This window comes from Tasmannia lanceolata, unplaced genomic scaffold (genome assembly GCF_043159265.1).
Source record: "Tasmannia lanceolata isolate RefF3 unplaced genomic scaffold, GAP_Taslan_0.1 ptg000019l, whole genome shotgun sequence".
In the NCBI taxonomy this organism is placed as follows: domain Eukaryota; kingdom Viridiplantae; phylum Streptophyta; class Magnoliopsida; order Canellales; family Winteraceae; genus Tasmannia; species Tasmannia lanceolata.
This window is the reverse complement of record NW_027518696.1, coordinates 2,741,402-2,756,915: the sequence shown is the minus strand read 5'-3', so window position 1 is coordinate 2,756,915 and position 15,514 is coordinate 2,741,402. Positions and strand designations below refer to the sequence as shown.

Sequence of the window (15,514 nt, the reverse complement as noted above, 5' to 3'; positions counted from 1 at the left end):
ACCAGCGGGTCCCATATCAGCGGGTCCCACACAAACGGGTCCCACACTAGCTGGTCCCACACAAACGGGTCCCACACCAGCGGGTCCCACATTCTCTTTTGCTCTGATTCTCATGAATAACCCTTCTCAATACTCAACGGAAAAATACGAAACATGACGGAAACGACCAAAAATATTTAGAAATGTAACAAACGGACGCGGGAAGGAAGGACATTGGAAAACCGATGGAAAAACCCTAATTTCTTAAGGCAGAGCAAAATGGGGTGTCTACACGCCCAAGCATAGCGAACTTGGGTCCGGTCAAAATGGGGTGTCTACAGATGCCCCTCTTTGGCAAAGCGTGTGTAACACGCGAATGGCAAAGCTGAACAGACGACACATTTTGACTGACCCGAAAGCAAAGCAAATTTTTGGGTTTTCAGTTTTAAAACGATATTCACAGAGATAAAACTCTACCAACAATAGGGAGATAGCCTCTCACCGACTCTTAACTCGGCAACGACAACTCAAAGAGATAGTCTCTCCCTAATACTCATGACTCAACTGTTTAAATCAATACGCAAAGACTCTATTAAAGCAAACTCAAACATACTCTGTTAAAACAAAGCTTTTAAGAAAACGAACCCAATAAAATTACCTCAAAGAAAGCAGACCACTATCGATGCAGACGTAAATCAACCCTTCAAAGAATATCAAATCAAATTACTCAAAGAGTATGTAACACTCATAGAGTCTCAAATCAAACACTCAGAGAGCTTCAAACACATAGAAATCTTTATACTCAAAGAGCCTCAACCACCCGAAGAGTCTGTAACACTCAAAGGGTCTCAACTACTCAAAGAGTCTCAAACACATGCAAAAACCTTTATACTCGAAAGAGTCTCAACTACATAGAGAAACCTTTATACTCAAAGAGCCTCAACTACCCGAAGAGTCTGTAACACTCAAAGGGTCTCAACTACTCAAAGAGTCTCAAACACATCAAAGAAACTTTTATACTCAAAGAGCCTCAACTACCCGAAGAGTCTGTAACACTCAAAGGGTCTCAACTACTCAAAGAGTCTCAAATACATCAAAAACTATTTATACTCAAAGAGTCTCAACTACCCGAAGAGTCTGTAACACTCAAAGGGTCTCAACTACTCAAGGAGTCTCAAATACATCAAAAACTATTTATACTCAAAGAGTCTCAACTACCCGAAGAGTCTGTAACACTCAAAGGGTCCCAACTACTCAAAGAGTCTCAAACCAACACAAAACATTTATACTCAAGGAGTCTCAACTACCCGAAGAGTCTGTAACACTCAAAGGGTCTCAACTACTCAAAGAGTCTCAAATCAACACAAAAACATTTATACTCAAAGAGTCTCAACTACCCGAAGAGTCTGTAACACTCGAAGGGTCTCAACTACTCAAAGAGTCTCAAATCAACACAAAATATTTATACTCAAAGAGTCTCAACTACCCGAAGAGTCTGTAACACTCGAAGGGTCTCAACTACTCAAAGAGTCTCAAATCAACACAAAACATTTATACTCAAAGAGTCTCAACTACCCGAAGAGTCTGTAACACTCGAAGGGTCTCAACTACTCAAAGAGTCTCAAATCAACACAAAACATTTATACTCAAAGAGTCTCAACTACCCGAAGAGTCTGTAACACTCAAAGGGTCTCAACTACTCAAAGAGTCTCAAATCAACACAAAACATTTATACTCAAAGAGTCTCAACTACCCGAAGAGTCTGTAACACTCAAAGGGTCTCAACTACTCAAAGAGTCTCAAAACAAATCAAAACATTTATACTCAGAGAGTCTCAACTACCCGAAGAGTCTGTAACACTCAAAGGGCCTTAACTACTCAAAGAGTCTCAAATCAACACAAAAATATTTATCGATCTTATATCGAGTTCATTGATAGCATAGCGATCTCCTGCCGAGAATAAATGGGAGTGCATGATCTTTGCTGAAAGCAAAACTCAAGTAGATTGATGAGATTTTTAGGTGCTGACTCTCTTTAACAGATGAAAAGCATTTTAATGAGGTTTGAAGGATGCAGGAGTAGATTATATACCCCGCTGGGAGTTGAAGTTTATGAAACTTTGACTCCAAAAGAAACAACTTGATCAAGGAATTCAACTCAAAGAGTATGTTCAAGCTTCTCTGGTTTCTATTTGCTAAGAATAGATATCCCAGTTATCATTGTGTAATATCTTTTATGACGCAAGTCATAAAAGATGCCCCTAGTATGATGTGCTTCCATGACAAGGTTTTAAGAAAGCAGAATTCTTTGGTATAATGGTAAGACCACCTTCACAAAGGCTGAACGTAAGAGTTCTTCATTTTGCTCAGTGCTTGAGGCTTTGATGTTTCAGGCAGGTCTGAATAACAAATCTCTTGCCCTTCTTTGATTCTTAAACCAGGATCTACTCTAGATTTTTCTTTACATTTCGGAAGGTGTACACCCATTCTCTCCAGTGCCAAACACTTTTGATTCTAAAAGAAAACAATGAGAAACAAGGAACAGACTCCTGAGGACTCTTTCAAAGAAGACTTACAATATTCATGGGACTTGACTAAATTTTGATTCACTCTTAAATCAAATGTGTTATTTTTAAATGGTAAGGTCAGCCACTCTTAGAGTAGTCTCAAAAACCATGCCAAAAGGCTCTAGTTTCCTCCATCAGGACATCCGTCATGGTTATACCCCTTCGGATTGCTCGGTTTTAATGCCCCTAGTTTAAAAAGGTGTCAAAGTAAGCCTTGCTGACACTATTCGGATTCCAGGATCCTGCCCTATAGAGGTTGCTTCTCGGTCTCCTTGATTTGTCTTTTCGGAAGAAGTCAAAATTAATGTCTTCCAAGTTTTCAGTCTAAAAGACCACTTATCTCAACTTTTGCTTTCCAAGCTTTCAGTCTAAAAGACTACTTATCTCAATTTTTGCTTGTACTCAAACTTGGGAATTCTACGTAACTGAGGAACTCCTTTTGCTTCTATTCAACTCAACTTTTCATGGGAAGTATTTGCCTCTGACTAGATTGTCTCTTCAAGTTTTCAATCCAGCATACCACTACCCTTACCTTCTGATAAGTCAATCATTTTGCTTGTTGACTTAGCAAGAAAAATGACTTTCACCTTTCTCTAGGCCGCCCTTTCGGGTTTTCAACCTAGCGGATCTTCAGACTCTCATTCTTTTCTTTCTGTTTTTCTTTTCATTCGCCTCGAACCTTTACTTGTTTCACCAGAAGGACTTTCTAGGTGGGCTCGGGTTCAAAAGGGTTGAATACCTAAGGTTCTAAGGATTTGGACCGAATCTGGTCTAGCCAGACTACCTACGTACCCCAAAAATGGACGATCAGGTCCGCGTAGTTCGCTTAAGGATTTTTCAAAGAATGGTTTAGCATTTAGCTTCAAAATTTTGAAAAGGGATTTTATCCCAAGGTTTGACCGGACCTGAATTAATCAAGTTGCCTACGTACCTCTGAAGAAATGGGGATCAGGTCCGACGTAGTTCGGGTGCATAAATGCCCCGGGTTTATAATGTGTTTGAAAAGAAACATTGGCTTTAAATTGCTGACCCAAAGGGTTCTCAAAAGGATTTTAAAACGTTGGATTTTGGCTATTAAGGCTCAAACGTCCAATGATGGCCTCCTGATGTATTTGATGTACAAGCTCTTTTGTTTAAGGTTCAAAGCCTTTGAAAATTTTTATTCGAGGAGTCTGGCGGTTTTCTGGCAAAACTTCAACCATTGTGCTTCACTCCCATCTTGCCTTGAAATCATAATGAAAATACACAGCCCAATTTTTCTTTTAGGGCTCAAATCTATGACTTCATTTCGAGAAAGTCTTCTCTCACTTCTTCATCAGCTCCACAGGATATCTGATACTTATCTCTTTAAAATTGTACTCTTCAACTGGATGCCTAAAGCAGATGAAGTCTTGCTTTGCTCAACGACAGGGCATTCCCCTGGTTTATCCTTATAGGATCAAGCAAGACTACCTCAAACCCCTCTAAACAGGTTTATCAATTCTTTGCGCTCCTTAGGAGATAAAGTTTTTCCAATCCATTTCTCCCGAGTTTCGAATTTCGATACCACTATCAATGGCTTCGATTTCTTCTTCAAGTGGCTATGCTCGACGCTCTTCCTCTCGTTTGACCATCTTTCAAATCTCGAGGGGAATTTCGTCTGCATTCTCATCCGAGAAGGGGGTCTTGTAGTTGTTTTAAACATTTAATCCAAGAGTGAATCATAAAAAATTGAAGATACAGACTCAAATGCTTTATTGAATTGAAATACTTTGAAGTACATAGATGACTTTGAACGCGCCTCAGTAGGCTCTACATTGAATTTAATCAAAAAGCTAAACACCGACTCTGAACGAGAAAGACTGATTGACATGACACATTTTCTTTTCTTTTTTTAACATCAACATAACTGAACTTTTTCAACTTAGAAAGAAGAAAGTTGATGTACGCTCAATGAAAGACAAATCTAAAAACACAGGACACTTATTCCAAGGTAGTGAACTGGTACTGAAAGCTTATAGGTGATACACCTTTCCTCATGATAATGATAACTATAAAGTTCAATCCGGGAGTAGAAATCCCAGAAAAGGCAACTCCACAAGGTCTAGGTTAAATGGGGCAACAAAAGGCTTATGTTGACAATGTGGGTAAAACAATAGACTGCCTGGATCAAGTATGATTAGAAATAGTCAGTCTTTAGAAAAAATGGTCTTTCGCTAAACATAGACTCTTGACTTGGAAGCACACACTAGATCAATAGTCATGGGATAAAGATTCTGAACAAATAGAGATATGAGTAATCTTGAAACACACCACAGGGTATTTTATTCTGAAAATCAAAGAGATACTGTCTATGAAGGTTAAAGCAAAATAGACAGTGATATTATGACCTACATCAACAGGGTTTCAATGAATTCTCAATCCACACCTTGAAGTCTCATTTGAGTATAACTGCTCTTCTTTTTGGGAATGAAAGAGTCAGGAACGATAAACATCCCTAATCAAAATAAATTTCGATCTCAGCAATGATCAAGCACTCAAAGAATACAGGTAAGATCAAACTTTCCCATTAATGATTTCGATATGATCCAAGGGTAAAAGATATATGATAGGTAAACATGGATCAATGAAAAATCAATGGCTCAGATAATAGACCATTGCCATAAGAATGACAAAAGTAGGGTCAAAGACCAGATCTAAAATCTGAATGATGGATATCAACAACTGTACGATCAATATGAGATGAGATAGCATAAGATTGCTTTCAACGGATGGATCATGAATGACTAATCCTATGAGATCTTTGGAAATGAATATGATTTACATCCTAACCCCAAAGGAAAAGTTTTTTAATCTTCGCACATTTTATCAGTGTTACCTGAAGGCATCAACCCTAACCCTAATCTAGCGGAGTGGAGAGAGGATCTCGACTCATGACTTTGTTTGTGTACCTAGGACCGATCGTAGCCATTGGAAGATGGACTACGGCCTAATCTAGACACAAATGGGCCTAATCTAGACACAAATGGGTAGGATATCCTAAACTAGGCTCACACACACAATTGGGTAAGATATCCTAAACTAGGCTCACACACGTGATGCACATGTGTTCGTATACTACATGCATGTGTGGGTTAATCTAGGGGTAAGGCCAAGAGTTCCCTTAGCGCGAATCCATGTTCGATATACTGTACCAGTGTCCGGCGTATCAGTACGTGAACAAGAGATCCGTTTACGTACCATAAAGGTACTAGGCTAAGGGTGGAATGCTTCTCTAGCACAGAGGCACCAGGTGATGAAATCCCAGTCAACCATGCTAGATAACACTCCGGGTTCCTAAAATGGGACGTGTGTGCATGTGAGATGCAAGGGTTTAGATGCAAGTGATGTAAGTGTGTGCAATAAGTTCGCGCAATCTATGATGCCTTCAGGTTTTGTTAGATTAAGTTTGAGTAAATGTGATGAGAAAATAAAGCATACAAACTAATCTAACAAGCATAAAAGAGATAGAGTTTTCATGAGCCAGTTAAAATAGATTCAAATGAGTTATCCTTTGGAATTGTAATGAAGTTAGGTGGTCCCCAGCAGAGTCGCCAGTCTGTGGGACCCGATCCCGCGAGAGGGGCGTGGTGGCGCGAGAGCCGCCACGCACTATCTCTTGGTCTCTCGTACCCACGCGATTGGCGTGTGCCTTTTATTATTAATTTTAATTCATCTTTTATGTGAACTTGGGATCACTAAGGCAATCCGAATTCCACACAAAAGAGACTGACAGAGTCGCCACCTAGATGTGGGATCTAGGACCCATAATTAACCAGAAATCTAGACTCGCTACCTGGTTACAAGAATGGAAGGTATGGGGATTTATCCACCACATGCACCATTCCTGCCCGATAATCGGTCTTCAATTCCAAAAGTTAACTCTTTTAAATTCATTTTTAATGGCTCATTCAACTCTCTGTTAATGTGCTATCTATGTGACATGCATCCTATGATCTAATTTCAATGTGAATCCTAAATGTGTATCTTGATTTCTTAATTGGTTTGGATTCAATCTAAGTGAAAGTTCTCCTAAAATTCTAATTTCATGGAAAATCCTAAGTGATTTGATTGTTTCAACAGTTTTAAAAGTGATTAGCCCGAGTCCTCAGATGATCTGGTATTCATCCAAAGAAGCCTACGTATCCCCGCCTCCACGAGAATCAAGGCAACGTAGTTCTTCGCGCCTATTCTAAGCTAGGATGCCTAAGACACCTAGACTTCTATCCTAGACTCGATCTAAAAGACCGAACCGGTTATTAAAGTTTCTTGTACGATTATTTAAATTTCAGTGAATTGTGGATTTTATGACACCCTATATGCCCTAACTAAATGCAGATTAGCCCTAAGCTAATGCAGGTGGTTCTTACAACCTATGTGTGACTAGGCTGTATTTCCTACGGAAAACCAAGGGTGGACTAGCGTATCCTACTCTAGTCATCACTCGGCGATATGGATCGCCGACTGACCGGACGGAGGCGCTCCTATAACTCTAGGACAGACCTCTAACTCTAAAACAAACACACAGCAAACAATCAATCAAACAACCTATCAAAAGAAAAACCCTAACTCTAAAATTCTCTATCGAGGAGAAACTCCTAACTCTAGAGGAAGGTCTTTTGAAAACTATATTTTAAAGGTTTTTGAAGAATGTTTAAAACGTTTATTTACAAAAAAAGTTTGGCTGGACTTGGGATGTAAATCCCAAGCTGCACTACGTACCTCGGAAGAGGATCAAGCCAACGTAGTTCGAAACGAACTCTCAAACTACGCTTCTAAAAGAAACACTCACACTTCAGATTTTTTAAGGTTTTTTTATATTTTCAAATGTTTTTGATATTTTTAAAGTTTTCAAATGTTTTTGAGTTTTAAATTTCTAATGTTTTTGGATTTTAAAGCTTTTCCAATGCTCAGGACCTTTAGATGAATTCACTCTTACAGAGAACAAACAAGCATAACCATAAACTAGGACAAAGCCCTAAAGCAAAAAGGGGAAACCCCAAACAAGCAACTAACGCCTCAAAGAGACGAACCACAACAAGAAAGATAGCGTCCCAAGAAGAGAGAAAACGATCCAAGATCCCAAGCAAGCAACGCTTTAATAAGACTGAGTTAGCCTCTAATCAAAGCGAAGTAATCAACAACTCTAAAGGAGAAACTCCGAACTAACAACACTAAAGAGGGGAACAAATGAGTCAGAGACTCTCTAATACTACAACTTAGAGGAGGAATGAGTCAAAGACTCCCAAAAAACGCCAACAGAAGAACCAATGAGTCAAAGACTCCCTAGTAATACCACAAAAGAACGAATGAGTCAAAGACTCTCTAATAATACCTACTAAGAAAACGAAGTGAATCAAAGACTCTCTAAAAGAAAAGAAAACACGAGTCAGAGACTCCACTAACACCCACTAAAGGATAGATGAGTCAAAGACTCTCTAAAAGAAATGGAAACATGAGTCAAAGACTCCACTAACACCAACTAAAGATAAATGAGTCAAAGACTCTCTAAGAGAAAAGGAAAAACGAATTTGAACATTTGGCAGAGGTAAAACACCCAGCCGGGCCGGACAGCTACCTAGCCCTAGGGTGCAACAAATGTGCAACCCAATACCCATAAGGGTAGGGGTATGAAGCCAAGCCGAGTAGGGTGTTCTCTCAAAACCAAACGGCGCACAAAGAGGACTAACGAGAGAATGAGACCGGGCGGGTCTCCCAAACAAACACAAAGATGGGCTCCAAGTAACCTTATCATTGCCCTTGCAAGGGGGAAGCAAGGCTAAGACAACTAATTGACCAAATTGGTCTCTAATTAACAGAGGCACAAATTGAGGTGCAACCTCAGAGAGGATTCTACAAATGAGGCAAAGCAGACCTTCTTAAGGAATTAAGATGTGACAGAATTTAAGGTCCTTTAAAGATTTTAAGATGATTTTCAATTAATTTCGGATTTTCAATGAATTTTATCAATTTTAATCATATGAGTGATTTTACAAGTGAAGTTGTTGCAAACGAACTCGAAATGAGTTGAAACTTCTCCAGAAACAAGATATGATGAGATGTAACTTACTGGAATATTTTTACAGATTATTACATTAAACTCATATTTAATTTGGATTTAAAAATTAATTGACCAGATTGCAAAAATAACACAGAAACTACTAGATATAGAAATCTAAATTCCATGAAATTTCTACAGTAGTAAGATATAAGTGAAAATAGCATTCTGTGAGATTTCCATGAATTTAGAAAACTATTTACTATCATTTTTGGATTTTTCAAATTTCAAACCAGATTATGAATTAACACCACAGCTCATATGAAATAAGATCAAAATCACTTGAAAATTTTACAGAAGCAAGAAGTATAGAATTTAAGACTACTGTAAAAATTTGGAGAATTGTATCTGTGATTTGACATCAGTAACAATTCTCCCAAAATCTGATAATTTTCAAAGAATGCATAAAATAATATACCAAACAAAATCCAAAAATTCTCACAAATTCATGGTAGAATGTATCATTATCATATTATTTTCCCACGAAATTTCATTATTTTTGGAATCTGTTTAGTATATCTTTTAGTTTTCTTCGTTAAAAATCATGCAAAAATCCGAAAATATACCAAATAATTCTAAAAAATTCTGAAAACAGTGTACCTACCTGTGATGAGTTCCTCGCCGAATCCAAAAGCCGAAAAAAAGACTCAAAAATCCCGCTATGTGCGATCGCTTCCGCTTTCTTCCTTGTTTTTTTCTTTTTTCCTCTCTCTCTCTCTTATTTTCACTCCCTCTCTTATTTTCTTTCTCCCCTTCTCTTTTTTTTTTCTCCTTCTCTCCTCCTTATTTTCTTTCTCCCCTTCTCTCCTTTTTTTTCTCCTCTCCCTTTTTTTCTTCTCATCACCTCTCTTTATATAGTGAAAAACTTAGTGGAGAGGTGGAAATAAATAATGAGAATGGTGGGTGTGGTGGAGAATAATGGAATATATAATGGTAATGGTGGGAATGGTGGTGGGAATAATGGAATATATAATGGTAATGGTGGGAATGGTAGTGGGGATAATGGAATATATAATGGTAATGGTGGGAATGGTGGTGGGGATAATGGAATATATAATGGTAATGGTGGGAATGGTGGTGGGGATAATGGAATATATAATGGTAATGGTGGGAATGGTGGTGGGAATAATGGAATATATAATGGTAATGGAGATAATGGTGTTATTTTAAAGGGAAAAATGAAGTTAGTGGAAATGGTAGAGAAAGTTAAGTCATGCTAGTGGTGAGTCCCACTTTGTGGGTTCCGCACAAGCGGGTCCCACATCAGCGGGTCCCACACAAGCGGGTCCCACATCAGCGGGTCCCACACAAACGGGTCCCACACCAGCGGGTCCCATATCAGCGGGTCCCACACAAACGGGTCCCACACTAGCTGGTCCCACACAAACGGGTCCCACACCAGCGGGTCCCACATTCTCTTTTGCTCGGATTCTCATGAATAACCCTTCTCAATACTCAACGGAAAAATACGAAACATGACGGAAACGACCAAAAATATTTAGAAATGTAACAAACGGACGCGGGAAGGAAGGACATTGGAAAACCGATGGAAAAACCCTAATTTCTTAAGGCAGAGCAAAATGGGGTGTCTACACGCCCAAGCATAGCGAACTTGGGTCCGGTCAAAATGGGGTGTCTACAGTTATAACCACTTAAGCGCACCAACATATTCCTCATAAATAAATATGTATTAAGGAAGATCCCAATGAACTTCATATATCCCTTTTCCACTCAACCCAAGATCAGGAAGCCTTCTTTTTTTTTTCACCATTCATTAGCCTGAGGAGTATGGTCTTTCCCAAAACCCATAGGAGAGGAGGGGATTTCCTTCTTTTCCAGCAAGAAGCAAAAGAAGACGAATCTGCATTAGCAGACACATCTGCATGTATTTCTTTTAGGCCTAGCAAACGGGTGGGGCGGGCCGGGTTTCACGCAACCCATACGGGTCCAGGTGGTACGGGCCGGGTCACAGATGACCCGGAATCTTATGGGTGAACCCAGACCCCCTCCATATGGGTCGGGTGGACCCGTGGATCACTCAAATTTTTTTATTTATTCCCACTTTATAGGATGATCCAAACCGTGCATGTGATGATGGGCCATAAAGTAAATAGGTTGTGCCCAAAAAATCATTTCCATAGGATGATCCTAGCCCTCTGATCTATGGGACGAATTGCATATTATTATCTATGGAAACTTTTATAGATCGGAGGGCTAGGATCATTCTATGAAAAATGATTTTTCGGTCGCAACCTATTTACGTTGTGTTTCATCACATGAATGGTTTAGATCATCCTATGATGTGGTCTGTAAAGTACTTTCTAAAAGATACGGGAGTACACCATATAAAATCTTGATCATTTGGCTTTGGATCAATTACCAATGGGGGACAAAAATTAGGTGGAATTATCAACAGGACCCATGCTTTTCAGAAATTATCAACGAGGGACAAAAGAGGTATTGTCATTAAAAATTGGATGAAAATGCCCTTTTCCTAAGCAACACATTTTGCTTTTCCACTTTTCCCTCTTCTCTCTTCTTTTCCTCTTTTTTTTTCTTACTTTTTCATTTTCAACTTTATTTTTTTAACCTTAGCAGTCATCTTCTTCATCATTTAGCCACCACCGGAGGTGGGAAAACTTGAAAATTTGAAACGCGAATTCATTCCCATTTATCTCTCAATATCTAGGTTTTATTTTTCATTTGTTTTAGGGTTTTGCATTTCTCCTTCTCCCTTTCAATGGAGGACGAGGAAGATGAATCGTACGGTAGAAAGAAAAAAAACGTGAAAATGAACGAATGAAAAATAATAGGAAGTAAAAACATGTTCATAAGGGACTTGATATGCCCATTCGGAATCTGGTAACCCCATTTTGATACTGGATAACCCCAACTCCAGAGACTTGAAAACCCCCTTCTAAAACTCCAATACCCTTGGGCAATTTTAAGGGACTTGATAAGCCCATTCGTAAATTGGTAACTCCATTTTGATGCTAGATAACCTCAATCCCAAATACTTGAAAACCCCCTTCCAAAACTCTAGTACCCTCGGCCAATTTTCAGGGACTTGATAAGCCCATTCGGAAATTGGTAACCCCATTTTGATACTTGATAACCCCAATCCTAGAGACTTGAAAATCCCATTCCAAAACTCTAGTACCCTCGGCCAATTTTCAAGGACTTGATAAGCCCATTCAGAAATTGGTAACCCCATTTTTGATACTAGATAACCCCAATCCCAGAGACTTGAAAACCCCCTTACAAAACTCTAGTACCCTTGGCCAATTTTCAGGGACTTTATCACCCCATTTTTTATACTAGAGAACCCCATTCCTAGATACTTGAAAACCCTCTTCCGAAACTCCAGTACTTTCGGCCAATTTTCAAGCACTTGATAAGCCCATTCGAAAATTGGTAACCCTACTTTTGAGAGTTACTAACCCCCTTCCAGAGAGTTGATAAACCCCTTCTGCTACAAAACCCTCTGCCTATAGCAACTCTTCTAATGACATTACAATTCTGCTCATGATAGAAATAACAAAAGAAATGGATGTTGTTTTCATTAAATGTGCTTCACGTATTACATCCCAATTTGTGCATTACAAAAAGAAAAAATTTAAGTAAATCAAAAAATGTGTAGCCATCCATTCATGTATTACATCTACTTTTTCTTATACAACCACTTGTCTTCCAAAAAAGTAAGTGAAGCCATCCATGCATTATCTTCAGAACTCACCCTAAAAAACAAATAGCTTAAATCCTAAACAAGATAAGTCAGAAACAGAGGAATGCAAAATAGTGCAAAACCCTAAAATAAAGAAAAAACAAAAAACAAAATCTAAATACAAAGAGATAGATGGTAAGAACTCAACATTCAAGTTTTCAATATTTGCCAACAACAATGGTGGCTAAACAAAGAGGAAGATGACTGGTAGGGTAAAAAATAAAAAAAAGGTGATAATGAAAAAGTAGAAGAAGAGAGAAGAAGGAAAAACAAAGGTCAAAAGGTGTTGTAAATGCCAAATGGCATTTTCGTCCAGCTTTTACTGGCAAGACCTCTTTTGTCCCCGGTTGATAATTTTTGAAAAGCATGCGTCCTGTTGATAATTTTGCCTGATGTTTGTTCCTCATTGGTAATTGGTCCTTTGGCTTTTTATGGGCACCCGATAACTTTTTGCCGGATCTAATTTCTTTGCAAAATAGAGTGGGCCCATGTTATTAATGGACAGTGGAGGTCGAAGACACGGTCGAACCTGATGGATTTGGAGCAGCGGAGGGCTAGTAGATACGGTGAAATCGTTTTGGATTTTGGGAGACGGGATTAGGCATCCCTTGAATTAGGGCAGGTTTTGGTCTATTACACATGCGTTTTCAAACAGCAACACTTATTTCCTATAAATTCATAGAGCAAGCCATATTTCCTCTCGCCTTCCATCATCTCTTCATCTCATAATAATCCTTCTCTCCTCCAGGTATTCATTTATATATACATATTAGTTTTAGCTTTGTTTTTTAATTTCTGGTTCTAAGGACTAAGGTAGGAACTTTCTGGAAAAGTTTCAAAAAAGAAAAACTTTTCCAGAAATTACTACTCTTCCATCGTTTGATTTTTACGTATGAAAAAATGTAACTTCTAATTGTTTGTTCTCTTTCTCAAGATGAGAATAGAGAATGAGTAATCATTCTATTTATATTTGAGTTGTGTACAATGTTACATTGTATTATCTTCCATTCAGGAAGCTTTCCAGAAATAAAGAATACAAAACCACATTTGTTGGGATTTGATGTTGCAAGCATTAGAATGAATCTTGCCATATTTGTGGGAAAAGGGATAGATGTAGATGGGATATCTCAAGAGAAAAACTCCCAAAGATATACCATATCCCAACAGAGAAAATCTCATAGTGAGAGTCCATGTGAAACTCGGTTTTTTTGCAACATTCCCTCTCAAGCTGGAGGGTGGAGATTTGCAACACCCACCCAGCTCGCCAGTCAAGAACTGAATTTTAACTCGCCCAAGAGCCTTTGTTTACATATCCGCAGACTGAGCTTTAGTAGAAATATATTTAGTAACAAGTTGTCTAGATTGAATTTTTTCTCGAACCAAATGGCAATCCAATTCAATGTGCTTGGTTAGTTCATGGAAAACTGGATTAGCTGCTATGTGAAGGGCAGCTTGGCTATCACAATATAAGTGTATAGTCTGAGAATGTGATACAGTCAGATCATGAAGAACATACTTGAGCTGTATTAGCTCACAAGTTGTAGTAGTCATGGACTGCTACTCAGCTTCCGCAAATGACCATGCAACATTAGTTTGCTTTTTAGCTTGCAAAGAAATTGGACTAGTCCCAAGAAATGTAATGTAACCAGTGGTAGATCTGCGAGGCATCTGACAACTAGCCCAATCAGTGGCTGAAAGTAGTATGCCATGACTTGCGGCCCCTTTTGAGGTATCTCAATACACGATGAGCAACTTCAAGATGTAGCGTGGGGGGAGTTTGTATAAACTGACTAAGTTGGTGAAATAAAAAGGTGTTATCTTGGCGAGTAATAGTAAGATATATTAGTTGACCAATTAATCTTCTATAAGAACCCGGCTCGTTTAAAATATCACCTTGGCCGTCTTGTAGCCAAGTATTCTGTTTCATGGGAATTTCCACAGGCCAACAGGCAAGAAGTCCAGTTTCACATAGAATACAGGTTCGTTGAGAGAAAAAATACCTGTCTTAGATCGAGCAACTTCAATTCTAAGGAAATAGTAGTACTAGGGCTGCAACAGGGTCGGGTTTTTCAAAACCCTAGCCCAACCCCGGATCCCATTATCTCAGCCCTGAGCAACCCATTACCCGCCCTACAGGGTATTGTGCTGGCCCTGGCCCGCCCTGATTGGGCAGGGCCGGGCGGGCCGGCCCTAATTGACCCTAGTGCAAATACCTGTTAAGAGTGCCAAAAATAAAGCAACCACTTATCATATGGAACAAAATGATCAATAAACAGAGAAAGGGAACAAAATAAGACAATATGAATTCAACAACATGACGGGCAACAGAGACAATTAATAATAATAATCTAAAGAAACATCAATCCAAGATAATAGAAAACATTAGCAAAAGAAACATGCACAGATGGTTCAATTATATAATAGAAAACTCAGGGTCGGGCCGGGTCAGGGTACTCGAGGCATTAACCCAAAACCCGCCCGACCTGAGTCACGGTCTAAAAAAATGAACCCTGACCCGCCCTCAGGGTTAGAAAATCCAGCCCTGACCCTGTTCGGGCTCAGGGCGGGTTAGGGCTGACAGGGCCAAACTTGCACCCCTAGGAAATACCATAGGAGGCCAAGATCCTTGATGTGAAATTTGAATTGAAAAAACGTCTTTAGGCGGATGATGGTTGCATTATCATTGCCCATAACAACAACATCATCTACATATGCTAAGACAACAATGAAGGAATTTCCATTTTTGAGGGTGAAGAATAATCGGCAATACTGAGAGAAATCGACTTCCTTGAAAGCAGTGGAAAATTTTGCAAACCACTGTCTAGAAGCCTGTGTAAGGTCATAGGGAGACTTGTAGTAGTTTACGAACAAGATTCTTCCCCTTCTTGAGATAGCCCGGAGGTGGTGTCATATAAACATCTCCATCCAAGTCCCCTTGTAGGAAGGCATTATTTTTGCATAGGCAATGGCTAAAACACAACGTACAACAACCAACTTCGCAACCAATGCAAAGGTTTCATGGTAATCACGACCTTCGGTTTGGGTATAGCCTTTGGCAACCAACCTCGCCTCATAGCGCTCAATTGAACCATCAGCACGGAACTTAATTTTTTATACCCATTCGCACACAACTGCACGTTTCCTTGAAGGTAACGGCTGTAAATCTGTA

The 15,514-nt window shown here is 39.2% G+C and overlaps 1 protein-coding gene across 2 annotated transcripts in view; it reads left to right on the top strand.

Moving 5' to 3' along the window:
- Positions 1–15,514, top strand: part of LOC143852675 (cytochrome c oxidase assembly protein CtaG / Cox11 family) — a 31,145-nt gene that overhangs the window by 5,209 nt on the left and 10,422 nt on the right. The window contains exon 1 of one of the 2 annotated variants that reach the window (XM_077362206.1): positions 12,860–13,093. The exons of the other annotated variant lie outside the window; for it this stretch is intronic. The gene's annotated coding sequence lies outside the window, so the exon portion shown is untranslated. Of the gene's footprint in view, positions 1–12,859; positions 13,094–15,514 lie in introns of those variants that run through there. 2 annotated transcript variants of the gene reach the window in all.